The sequence below is a fragment of the Leuresthes tenuis genome, unplaced genomic scaffold (genome assembly GCF_036924035.1).
Source record: "Leuresthes tenuis unplaced genomic scaffold, fLeuTen1.0.hap1 SCAF_22, whole genome shotgun sequence".
Classification (NCBI taxonomy): Eukaryota; Metazoa; Chordata; class Actinopteri; order Atheriniformes; family Atherinopsidae; genus Leuresthes; species Leuresthes tenuis.
This window is the reverse complement of record NW_027325376.1, coordinates 2,743,961-2,758,295: the sequence shown is the minus strand read 5'-3', so window position 1 is coordinate 2,758,295 and position 14,335 is coordinate 2,743,961.

The following is a 14,335-nucleotide window of genomic DNA, read 5'->3' as shown; positions in this document are numbered from 1 at the left end:
TTTGAAAACTCGATTCTGCTAAAACGGTTTTGCACTTGAGTTGTTTTTTAAGATAAAAAGGGGGGTTTGTAGTTGTGTCTGAATCAGTTTTAACACAACGAACGTGTTGAACTGATGATGCTTTATGCCTCTGAACAATAAACTCACTTAACACTCGCTGACATGAAACAGGAGAGATTCAACACCAGTATCTGAGTATTCTTTCTTCACTGGTAAACCAGTATTTTCATATCAAATTCACATGGCTAATGCTAACAGCTCAGAAAGAGGCGTTAGCTCTCTGCTCATCACAGATTGTTCACTTGATGGGACTCAACCAGGCCTCATATGGGAGTAAAGGGGTAGGTGAGTGGGGGTGTGAACTCGTTACACATGGACATTTGGTCTGGGCCTCCATGGAGTCTTATTCTAATGCTTGGGGTTCCCCTTTAGTGTCATTTTCCAATGTGCAAGGTGATCGATGTCAGAAACACAAACTGAACTGAAAGCTAAATGTTCCCTGATGATGACCTGCAGGATCAGAACTCTCAGCCTGGTAAATCTAAAACTAAAAGAGAAGCTTTTGTGCGCTATTTGTAAAACATCGTATTCACCCAATAAGATGCCAAACTAAACCTAAGCGAGTAGTTCTGGTTCCTAAAGTTCACCAAAGGATGTGGGTGAAAATCTAAGTTTATTTACTTACCAACTAGAAGCTCAACAAAGTGTTCTTTTTCGTCATTTGCACTGAAGCATCTGTATCTTCCATTATCAGAGTACCTCAGGTCAGAGAGTTTCAGTGAAACGTCCCCCTGCTTCATCTGATCGATGGACATTGATGCTCTTCCCTTGTAGGCCGTGTTTTGGTCAGTCAGATGTTCCTGATTATTGTACCACACATACACAAATCTGGGTTTCAGGGCCGGTTTCCCCCACTCCACTGTCAGCTGAGCAACATCTGCAGGAGCTTTCAGCTGACACGGCAAAACAGCATCATCACCGACCATTGCTGTAACCAGCTGGGCCGGAACACCCTGCGACCGACCTGGAAAACAGACACATTTTAGATTTAGACTTTATTGTCATGCAGAAACAGGAAAAACACCTAATTACTCCTCCGGATTTAACCAGGTCGACACCTGTTGAACACACACATGCAGAGGGTCCCACACTGTGTCATGGAGACTGATGACAAATAGCTACACTGTGTCACGATCCGTGAAAGCACTGGACGCAGATGCAGGGTAGGATCAATAATCAGATTTTATTTATATAATGATAGTCCCTTGATGAGCAAAGCAATAGATTATAAATTCCTAACCCACTCTCCTCGATACCTATGGAGAGGAGAGTGAGACTATAAAACTTATCAAAAGAAAGTTCTCTCCACGCTAGGAGGACAAAGCAAAAGGTTATAGAAATCTTACAAATAAACTTATCCCTCTCCGAACCGTCGGAGGCTCGATAGAAATTTAACAAATCAATAAACAAAAGAGACTCCTTCTAATGGAGTTGCTATGAACGTTATAATTATAAATCAAAGACACTCCTCTACCGGAGATACTACTGAAAAACAACAAAGACAAACAAAACTTTACATGACTAAATCTATGACTACAACAGAAAATCATCTCAAGGAGGAAATCATCAATAAACAAGATCTTGGGATACTTAGGATTTGGTTACTTTGGAGGCTAGAGGAAGAACGCTAGAAAGACAAATTCAACACACTGGCAACGAGACTAAATACACCTGAGGGACCAAGGGGAACAGGTGGAAACACTTGGGAATCAGGGAAGACAATGAGACACACGGGAGGAAGAGCAAGATATCTGAAACGAGAGGAGTTGTTCATTTCAAAATAAAACAGGAAGTGACAAGAAAAGATACAAAAAACCTAAGAGCCTCTGTGGGACCTGACACACTGGAGCAGTGGGCAGCCAATCACAGCAGAGTATGGGGATACGGTGGCTTGCTCAAGGGCACATTGGCCATGGCAAGGAGGTGGACTGCCACCCCTGTCAGTTCACCTGTCTTCTTGAGCAGAGACAGTGGGAATTGAACCACCAACCTACCGTTTATTGGACCACCTTAGAAAAGTATCACCCTGTAGCTGCCGTATACACCTTGATGCAAATTGATGACTGGAGCCATTTTATCATGCGATGACTCAGCCATAAAACAGTAAAACTTGTGCGTGCGTGTGCATGTGCGTGTGCACGTTACCTTTGCAGGTGAGTGTCAGCAGAAAGAAACACATCAAAATGGTTCTGAGCAGAGATGTTACAGATGATCCCTCGGCCATGTTGGAGTGCTGAACATCACAAAACAAAGGAATAAAGTTTGAAGAAGTGGAAATAAAGAGTAGAAATACTCACAAACAGCAACAGTTTTAACACGTCTTTAAAAATGAACCATCTATTTTCTAACAGAAAGAAACTATTTCAAAAGCTCTCAAATGATTGAACTGAATTCAATCTGTGGTTGTCGTGTTTTAGCTCAGAATCAGAAAACAAATCATCACAATCTCTCTGACAAACACGATGAAGCACCAATGCTTCTCACCAGCGGTCACCTGATACGGACTTAACCGCCACAACTCACATTCAAGTCTGCAATTTCCCACAGAAACAGCTTCCCACACGGGTTTACTCACTAATTACACATCTTACAATCAGAACATGTTGGAATACAGTGGAGCCATAAAAGTAACTGAGAAAAAACACTTATTTTTCCAAAATAACCTTAAAAAATGACTTTTCGGTCACTTTTCGTGGACTTTAAACCAGTTTTATTATCATATCTTTGCTTATACATCAAATTAAAGAAGAACTGAAACGCGCACTCACCTTTCAGCAGATTCTGTCTGGAAGTGAACCTTTTAGCTGCTGAGGGAAATAATTTCAGCTGCGCTCTCAGAACACTGACGGCAGAAAGAAAAGTATAATGCTCTGATCACATGATGTCAAATCAGTATTTACAGCCCGCTTTCTGCTTTATTGCACAGCCGAGGACAGCAGCTGGTTAATATTCAGTCAATCTGAGATGATATGGGCTGTACTTTGTACTTTGTAGAACACAATGAGATGTGTTCAGTGTTTCTGTGTAAATGCATGCGAGCTTAAAACATTTATAATGTATTAACATGTGTTTATCTTTATATATATTAAAGATCATTGTGCTTTCTGCAGCTCGACCTCATATATGTTTGGATTCTCTAAGTTTGAGGCCTTTTTCTTCTCCCAAACACGTTCCCATGTGGTGTTTTTGCTGGTTGTTCATGCACAGTTCCACACATTTCCATCTGAGCACCGTATGACCTCATGTGGTCAGGACTGACTTTCAGGCTGTAAAAAGGATGAAAAAGGTTTGGATTTCAAAGGGAATTTTTACTGAATCCCAACAAGAATGTGCTAAAGTTCTGTGATATGTTGTGTTTACATGTAACAACCAGCAGATTTTAGTCATGACCGCAGTTTTGATTTGATTAAATCGTGTTTTAGTGAAGGTTTGTGTAGTATGAATTAAATATTCCTCACAGGTGAAAAAGTCATCGTCAGATGTTGATGTTTAACTCGCTTTATGGACACATTAATATCTGACAGCTGCTCATGTTTTTCTGACAGGTTCAAATCTAATGTGAGACATGAAATAAAAGCTCTTCTTCTTCACTGGTTCTGATCTGAAATCCTCTCTTACTGCAGATTTGCATGTTTAGGCCACTTTAAAGAGAAAAAGTTTCTTTCTGAATCAAACCCAAAGATCTCTAAAGTTCTAATGTTCCTGTTAAAGACTGAAAACAGATCAAAAGCATCAGAATCGTGTTAAAAATGCAACAAAAAGGTGGATTATGAAAAGAACCTGATTGAAACTCTCTGTTTAGGTCGTAAAAGTTGTTGTAAATACACAAACATGGTGTCTCATCAGCTGACTGTCAGTGGTTACATATCTGAGTGCACTCAGAGAAGTAAAAAGCACAAATCCTGACTTATAAAGTATAAAGTAACAAATGTACAGTCCAGCACTCAGTTCAGGTGAAAATACTGATGAATCCTTTCATTATTCTACACTTCCTGAGGTTTGTCATGAGCATCCTGTCAGCTTTCCCCTTTTACATGATTATATTCTTCCTCTTCACTTATTTCCCATTCAGGCTGTTTCCTGATCTTCGGCTGTTGGGCCGTTACAGGTTGAAACTCAGGGTCTGGTGGCATCGTTTCTTCATCTTCGGAGGGTTCCTAACTGAATGAAATGACCTGGATTTATCTGAGGAGCAGCCATTACAAAAGCTGTTCAAATGATCTACCTGCCAAGAAAGGCATCAATAAAACAGATCATTCCTTCCTGCTGTCAAATAAAAAACTACAAACCTTTAACTGCAAGAGATTTTTTTCTTCCACACAATAAAATACAAGTTTATCTTTCAGCCGTGGCTTTTCTTCTCTGTTTGGTTCAAGAGTTTAATTACACATTTTAAGCACAACTAAAAGTTAAGAAAAGCATCTTCACATTGTATATTAGAACAACTTTGCAATGAGAGAAAGAAAAAGCACATTTCAGTGTTAATAAAAGCTGTAAAGCAACATCTCCAAAGATCAGAAACAGTTATTTTGAGTGACCTGTTGTAAATGCTCTGTAAGAAGAGGTCTTACACACAGAAATGAGCCTCGTTGGGCCAAAACTTTCACTTCCTCACATGATAATGATGCAACACGAAGCCGGAGTGAAACATCAGGTCAAGTTAATCTGTCAAATGTTTTCTAGGAGCTAAAGTGTGAAAATAACAAATGAAAATCAGGCTGTTTTTTTCTCTTTGGCTCCCCCTAGAGGTGTGTAATGTATCACCACTGCCATAGAAACTGATCTGGACATGAACCACTGCTTCACCTCAGCCCCCGAGCACGCTAATGTGCACAGGAAAGGTTCAAAACCAATCAGAAGCTCATAGCTTTAAGGTTCTCTAACTTCTGTCTTGTTTAAAAGGGGATCTGTCTGACAAATGATCTCAGCTGAATCCTTTGTCTCCTCAAGTTGTTTCTTTATTTTGTCCAGATGGATCTTCGTTTCCTTCTTCATTTCTTCCATCTTTTTAACCTCATCACATGTCCTCTGAATGAGTTTTTCTGTGTTCAGATGCAACTCTTGATGATTTTTCTTTCTTTCATTCAGTTTATTTTCAACCTCTTCAACGATCTCTTTCAGTTTTAAGTATCCTTGTGCTTTGTTTCTTGTCATATCTCCTTTTTTTTGTGTTACTTCTTCCTTTTGTTTTACTTCTTCCTTTTGTGTTACTTCTTTATCCACTGCCCTGATCTTCACACCAGTCTCCTCAGCTTCTTTCTGTAACTCCTTCCTTTGATCAGCAAGTTGCTCAGACTGTTTTTCCAGTTCCTCTTTTATGTTCGTCAGTTCTTCAGTCATCAGTGTCATGCTGCTCAGGTTCTGCTCACTTCTTTTCAACTCCTCCTCAAGTTTTGGCTGTTTCCCTGCCAAATCTTTTTGTTTCGCATCTTTCAATTCCTTTATTTCGTTTTCATAGTTCAGTAGTTTCTTTTTCACTGTGGAAACAAACAAGTCCAAAGTTTTGGATCAGAGCAGAAATGATATCAGTAAAATACAGATTTAGCACGTGAGACATCATGCTTTCTAGCTGGACTTCTGGGTCTGGAGTTCAACCTTTAGATTAATGATGTGATGTATGTTGATCTCAGATATTCACCATAAAGCAGCTTTAATGCATCAAATAGATCTTTTGACTCACAGGTTTTCATTTTCCTGACAAAAAAGCCAACTGCAAAAATCAGCAGGAAGCACAGAACCACACAGAAGCTGATGGAAGCAGCGCAGCTGGGCGGAGCCATGAAGAAATCATCTGAAAGAAAATCATCAACTAAACTGTCACAGAAGGCAGAACCTCAGCTGTTTGGTGCTGACAGTGGGACAGTTTTCTACCTGGAACATGGACCCGTGTCTCTCTGCTCTGGTTGGTGTTCTTCTGTTGGACTCTACAGGTGAAGGTGTAGCTGCCTCCCTTCTCCACAGTCACTCTGCTGCTGACATTATAGAGACCATCAGAACCTCTGAGTGTCTCTGTGGGTCCAGCAGAGAGGAGGTTTCCCTCCCCGTCCAGCCAGAACACCTCAGGTTCTGGGTACCAGCCTGCAGACTCACACTGTAACACCACTCCTTCATCAAGTCCTGCTAAGCTGATCCCAGGTGAGGCGACGACACCTGATGAAGGCAGAGGAAGGATTTCCAACATTACGCACCATTCAGAATTAGTTTATCATCAGATTCGTCACACAGTAAGGCCAGTAAGGACGCAGCAGGGTCAGAACGCATCGCCCACAGATAATCTTGCCGTCTTGGACACCGCTGAGTTAATTGGGCTGGTCAGTGCCCTTCGTGCCTGCCAGAGGAAGGGCACCAACCCTTTCCGACGGATGTGGGCGTCCGCTGAACTATTGGACTTTTTTGAGGACCTTCCAGTTTTCGCCTCGGTGGTGGAATTGGCACCAATACTGCGAGAGGCCAAAAGGGTAAACCGAGCAGCCGAGGAGGAGGTTTTTGGGCGGAGGTCTGCACGGGCCGCCATGCTTGGCATTGACTCGACCGAAGCCTCGGGTTCCTCCACGCCTACGCCGGCCGCCCGAGGGCCGGATGGGCAACCTTGTCCTCATCATTGTCCTCACCTGCACCCATGGAGGCTCGGGCGAGCCCACGCCGTCGCAGGTGGGAGCCTGGCCTGTTTTGCCACCGCAGTTCGCCGGTGGGGGTGCAGGCTGACTCGCTGCGGACCTCGCCTCGCTGCCCTGGAGGGGCGGCGGGGTCGCCGGAGGTCTGGCCGTCCGCCAGAGGGGACTCGGTTTTAAACCCCTCAGAGCCCCTCCCTCCCACCCTCGCTGGATGTCTGGGAGCCATCCTTGAGGGGGGGGTTCTGATTAATTGAAAACATTTCGTGCCACCGTTAAAGGTGAGTCTTTACTTTCTAGTTAAAGTTCCATAGTGCCTCTTTTGTAAAGAGTGCATCTTTTGTTTCCTTCCGCCTCGTTTTTAGAGCGTGTCTTCGTTTCCTTCATTGTTCATAGCTTTTCTGTTATCCGCCAAGCGTGGAGAGTTTTATGTTTTGTAAATTTCATAGCTGCGCTCTTTCTCCACGATAGATACGGAGAAGAGCGCTTAGGAGTTTAATAGCCCGTTTCTTTTGTGCTGCAGGAGATCGCCCTGTAATGCCGTTTGGGTTTATTATAATAAACCTTCTGAACCCAGAGACCCTGCATCTGTGTCCTAAGTCCCTCGAGGTACCCGACATGTTAAACAGAAGTAAAACACTGTTTGAAATGAAAGTCCCACTCAGGATTCAGTATCAGTATACAGATGTGCATCATTCTGTGTGATGAAATCTAAGTTTATTTACTTACCAACTAGAAGCTCAACAAAGTGTTGTTTTCTGTCATTTGCACTGAAGCATCTGTATCTTCCATTATCAGAGTACCTCAGGTCAGAGAGTTTCAGTGAAACGTCCCCCTGCTTCATCTGATCGATGGACATTGATGCTCTTCCCTTGTAGGCCGTGTTTTGGTCAGTCAGATGTTCCTGATTATTGTACCACACATACACAAATCTGGGTTTCAGGGCCGGTTTCCCCCACTCCACTGTCAGCTGAGCAACATCTGCAGGAGCTTTCAGCCGACACGGCAAAACAGCATCATCACCGACCATTGCTGTAACCAGCTGGGCCGGAACACCCTGCGACCGACCTGGAAAACAGACACATTTTAGATTTAGACTTTATTGTCATGCAGAAACAGGAAAAACACCTAATTACTCCTCCGGATTTAACCCATTCAGGTCGACACCTGTTGAACACACACATGCAGGGGGTCACACACTGTGTCATGGAGACTGATGACAAATAGCTAAACTGTGTCACGATCCGTGAAAGCACTGGACGCAGATGCAGGGTAGGATCAATAATCACCTTTTATTTATATAATGATAGTCCCTTGATGAGCAAAATAATAGATTATAAATTCCTAACCCACTCTCCTCGATACCTGTGGAGAGGAGAGTGAGACTATAAAACTTATCAAAAGAAAACTCTCTCCACGCTAGGAGGACAAAGCAAAAGGTTATAGAAATCTTACAAATAACTTATCCCTCTCCGAACCGTCGGAGGCTCTATAGAAATTTAACAAATCAATAAACAAAAGAGACTCCTTCTAATGGAGTTGCTATGAACGTTATAATTATAAATCAAAGACACTCCTCTACCGGAGATACTACTGAAAAACAACAAGACAAAGAAAACTTCACTTGAACTAAATCTATGGCAAAAAACTTTCAACAGAAAATCATCTCAAGGAGGAAATCATCAATAATCAAGATCTTGGGATACTTAGGATTTGGTTACTTTGGAGGCTAGAGGAAGAACGCTAGAAAGACAAATTCAACACACTGGCAACGAGACGCAGACTAAATACACCTGAGGGACCAAGGGGAACAGGTGGAAACACGTGGGAATCAGGGAAGACAATGAGACGCATGACACAGAAGGAAGGGCAAGATATCTGAAACGAGAGGAGTTGTTCATTTCAAAATAAAACAGGAAGTGACAAGACAAGATACAAAAAACCTAAGAGCTTCTGTGAGACCTGACACACTGGAGCAGTGGGCAGCCAATCACAGCAGAGTATGGGGATATGGTGGCTTGCTCAAGGGCACATTGGCCATGGCAAGGAGGTGGACTGCCACCCCTGTCAGTTCACCTGTCTTCTTGAGCAGAGAGAGTGGGAATTGAACCACCAACCTACCGTTTATTGGACCACCTTAGAAAAGTATCACCCTGTAGCAGCCGTATACACCTTGATGCAAATTGATGACTGGAGCCATTTTATCATGCGATGACTCAGCCATAAAACAGTAAAACTTGTGCATGTGCGTGTGCACGTTACCTTTGCAGGTGAGTGTCAGCAGAAAGAAACACATCAAAATGGTTCTGAGCAGAGATGTTACAGATGATCCCTCGGCCATGTTGGAGTGCTGAACATCACAAAACAAAGGAATAAAGTTTGAAGAAGTGGAAATAAAGAGTAGAAATACTCACAAACAGCAACAGTTTTAACACGTCTTTAAAAATGAACCATCTATTTTCTAACAGAAAGAAACTATTTCAAAAGCTCTCAAATGATTGAACTGAATTCAATCTGTGGTTGTCGTGTTTTAGCTCAGAATCAGAAACCAAATCATCACAATCTCTCTGACAAACACGATGAAGCACCAATGCTTCTCACCAGCGGTCACCTGATACGGACTTAACCGCCACAACTCACATTCAAGTCTGCAATTTCCCACAGAAACAGCTTCCCACACGGGTTTACTCACTAATTACACATCTTACAATCAGAACATGTTGGAATACAGTGGAGCCATAAAAGTAACTGAGAAAAAACACTTATTTTTCCAAAATAACCTTAAAAAACGACTTTTCGGTCACTTTTCGTTCACTTTAAACCAGTTTTATTATCATATCTTTGCTTATATATCAAATTAAAGAAGAACTGAAACGCGCACTCACCTTTCAGCAGATTCTGTCTGGAAGTGAACCTTTTAGCTGCTGAGGGAAATAATTTCAGCTGCGCTCTCAGAACACTGACGGCAGAAAGAAAAGTATAATGCTCTGATCACATGATGTCAAATGAGTATTTACAGCCCGCTTTCTGCTTTATTGCACAGCAGAGGACAGCAGCTGGTTAATATTCAGTCAATCTGACATGATATGGGCTGGACTTTGTACTTTGTAGAAAACAATGAGATGTGTTCAGTGTTTTTGTGTAAATGCAGGCGAGCTTAAAACGTTTATAATGTATTAACATGTGTTTATCTTTATATATATTAAAGATCATTGTGCTTTCTGCAGCTCGACCTCGTATATGTTTGGATTCTTTAAGTTTGAGGCCTTTTTCTTCTCCCAAACACGTTCCCATGTGGTGTTTTTGCTGGTTGTTCATGCACAGTTCCACACATTTCCATCTGAGCACCGTATGACCTCATGTGGTCAGGACTGACTTTCAGGCTGTAAAAAGGATGAAAAAGGTTTGGATTTCAAAGGGAATTTTGACTGAATCCCAACAAGAATGTGCTAAAGTTCTGTGAAATGTTGTGTTTACATGTAACAACCAGCAGATTTTAGTCATGACCGCAGTTTTGATTTGATTAAATCGTGTTTTAGTGAAGGTTTGTGTAGTATGAATTAAATATTACTCACAGGTGAAAAAGTCATCGTCAGATGTTGATGTTTAACTCGCTTTATGGACACATTAATATCTGACAGCTGCTCATGTTTTTCTGACAGGTTCAAATCTAATGTGAGACATGAAATAAAAGCTCTTCTTCTTCACTGGTTCTGATCTGAAATCCTCTCTTACTGCAGATTTGCATGTTTAGGCCACTTTAAAGAGAAAAAGTTTCTTTCTGAATCAAACCCAAAGATCTCTAAAGTTCTAATGTTCCTGTTAAAGACTGAAAACAGATCAAAAGCATCAGAATCGTGTTAAAAATGCAACAAAAAGGTTGAATATAAAAAGAGCCTGATTGAGACTCTCTGTTTAGGTCGTAAAAGTTGTTGTAAATACACAAACATGGTGTCTCATCAGCTGACTGTCAGTGGTTACATATCTGAGTGCACTCAGAGAAGTAAAAAGCACAAATCCTGACTTATAAAGTATAAAGTAACAAATGTACAGTCCAGCACTCAGTTCAGGTGAAAATACTGATGAATCCTTTCATTATTCTACACTTCCTGAGGTTTGTCATGAGCATCCTGTCAGCTTTCCCCTTTTACATGATTATATTCTTCCTCTTCACTTATTTCCCATTCAGGCTGTTTCCTGATCTTCGGATGTTGGGCCGTTACAGGTTGAAACTCAGGGTCTGGTGGCATCGTTTCTTCATCTTCGGAGGGTTCCTAACTGAATGAAATGACCTGGATTTATCTGAGGAGCAGCCATTACAAAAGCTGTTCAAATGATCTACCTGCCAAGAAAGGCATCAATAAAAACAGATCATTCCTTCCTGCTGTCAAATAAAAAACTACAAACCTTTAACTGCAAGAGATTTTTTTCTTCCACACAATAAAATACAAGTTTATCTTTCAGCCGTGGCTTTTCTTCTCTGTTTGGTTCAAGAGTTTAATTACACATTTTAAGCACAACTAAAAGTTAAGAAAAGCATCTTCACATTGTATATTAGAACAACTTTGCAATGAGAGAAAGAAAAAGCACATTTCAGTGTTAATAAAAGCTGTAAAGCAACATCTCCAAAGATCAGAAACAGTTATTTTGAGTGAACTGTTGTAAATTCTCTGTAAGAAGAGGTCTTACACACAGAAATGAGCCTCGTTGGGCCAAAACTTTCACTTCCTCACATGATAATGATGCAACACGAAGCCGGAGTGAAACATCAGGTCAAGTTAATCTGTCAAATGTTTTCTAGGAGCTAAAGTGTGAAAATAACAAGTGAAAATCAGGCTGTTTTTTCTCTTTGGCTCCCCCTAGAGGTGTGTAATGTACCACCACCGTCATAGAAACTGATCTGGACATGAACCACTGCTTCACCTCAGCCCCCGAGCACGCTAATGTGCACAGGAAAGGTTCAAAACCAATCAGAAGCTCATAGCTTTAAGGTTCACTAACTTCTGTCTTGTTTAAAAGGGAATCTGTCTGACAAATGATCTCAGCTGAATCCTTTGTCTCCTCAAGTTGTTTCTTTATTTTGTCCAGATGGATCTTCGTTTCCTTCTTCATTTCTTCCATCTTTTTAACCTCTTCACGTGTCCTCTGAATGAGTTTTTCTGTGTTCAGATGCAACTCTTGATGATTTTTCTTTCTTTCATTCAGTTTATTTTCAGCCTCTTCAACGATCTCTTTCAGTTTAAAGTATCCTTGTACTTTGTTTTTTGTCATATGTCCTTCCTTTTGTGTTACTTCTTCATCCACTTCCCTGATCTTCACACCAGTCTCCTCAGCTTCTTTCTGTAACTCCTTCCTTTGATCAGCAAGTTGCTCAGACTGTTTTTCCAGTTCCTCTTTTATGTTCGTCAGTTCTTCAGTCATCAGTGTCATGCTGCTCAGGTTCTGCTCACTTCTTTTCAACTCCTCCTCAAGTTTTGGCTGTTTCTCTGCCAAATATTTTTGTTTCGCATCTTTCAATTCCTTTATTTCGTTTTCATAGTTCAGTAGTTTCTTTGTCACTGTGGAAACAAACAAGTCCAAAGTTTTGGATCAGAGCAGAAATGATATCAGTAAAATACAGATTTAGCACGTGAGACATCATGCTTTCTAACTGGACTTCTGGGTCTGGAGTTCAACCTTTAGATTAATGATGTGATGTATGTTGATCTCAGATATTCACCATAAAGCAGCTTTAATGCATCAAATAGATCTTTTGACTCACAGGTTTTCATTTTCCAGACAAAAAAGCCAACTGCAAAAATCAGCAGGAAGCACAGAACCACACAGAAGCTGATGGAAGCAGCGCAGCTGGGCGGAGCCATGAAGAAATCATCTGAAAGAAAATCATCAACTAAACTGTCACAGAAGACAGAACCTCAGCTGTTTGGTGCTGACAGTGGGACAGTTTTCTACCTGGAACATGGACCCGTGTCTCTCTGCTCTGGTTTGTGTTCTTCTGTTGGACTCTACAGGTGAAGGTGTTGCTGCCTCCCTTCTCCACAGTCACTCTGCTGCTGACATTATAGAGACCATCAGAACCTCTGAGTGTCTCTGTGGGTCCAGCAGAGAGGAGGTTTCCCTCCCCGTCCAGCCAGAACACCTCAGGTTCTGGGTACCAGCCTGCAGACTCACACTGTAACACCACTCCTTCATCAAGTCCTGCTAAGCTAATCCCAGGTGAGGCGACGACACCTGATGAAGGCAGAGGAAGGATTTCATACATTACGCACCATTCAGAATTAGTTTAGCATCAGATTTAGTCTCAAATCTGTGTGGTAGGAACGGCTCAAACTGACAAACTTTGAAAAGTTTTCAACCTTTTTTTTGTGCTTTTAGAAGAATCTGAAAAATCGATTCTGCTAAAACTGTTTTGCACTTGAGTTGTTTTTTAAGATAAAAAGGGGGGTTTGTAGTTGTGTCTGAATCAGTTTTAACACAACGAACGTGTTGAACTGATGATGCTTTATGCCTCTGAACAATAAACTCACTTAACACTCGCTGACATGAAACAGGAGAGATTCAACACCAGTATCTGAGTATTCTTTCTTCACTGGTAAACCAGTATTTTCATTTCAAATTCACATGGCTAATGCTAACAGCTAATAGCTCAGAAAGAGGACTTGGCTCTCTGCTCATCACAGATTGTTCACTTGATGGGACTCAACCAGGCCTCATATGGAAGTAAAGGGGTAGGTGAGTGGGGGTGTGAACTCGTCACACATGCACATTTGGTCTGGGCCTCCATGGAGTCTTATTCTAATGCTTGGGGTTCCCCTTTAGTGTCATTTTCCAATGTGCAAGGTGATCGATGTCAGAAACAAACTGAACTGAAAGCTAAATGTTCCCTGATGATGACCTGCAGGATCAGAACTCTCAGCCTGGTAAATCTAAAACTAAAAGAGAAGCTTCTGTGCGCTCTTTGTAAAACATCGTATTCACCCAATAAGATGCCATCCTAAACCTAAGCGAGTAGTTCTGGTTCCTAAAGTTCACCAAAGGATGTGGGTGAAAATCTAAGTTTATTTACTTACCAACTAGAAGCTCAACAAAGTGTTCTTTTTCGTCATTTGCACTGAAGCATCTGTATCTTCCATTATCAGAGTACCTCAGGTCAGAGAGTTTCAGTGAAACGTCCCCCTGCTTCATCTGATCGATGGACATTGATGCTCTTCCCTTGTAGGCCGTGTTTTGGTCAGTCAGATGTTCCTGATTATTGTACCACACATACACAAATCTGGGTTTCAGGGCCGGTTTCCCCCACTCCACTGTCAGCTGAGCAACATCTGCAGGAGCTTTCAGCCGACACGGCAAAACAGCATCATCACCGACCATTGCTGTAACCAGCTGGGCCGGAACACCCTGCGACCGACCTGGAAAACAGACACATTTTAGATTTAGACTTTATTGTCATGCAGAAACAGGAAAAACACCTAATTACTCCTCCGGATTTAACCAGGTCGACACCTGTTGAACACACACATGCAGAGGGTCACACACTGTGTCATGGAGACTGATGACAAATAGCTACACTGTGTCACGATCCGTGAAAGCACTGGACGCAGATGCAGGGTAGGATCAATAATCACCTTTTATTTATATAATGATAGTCCCTTGATGAGCAAAAT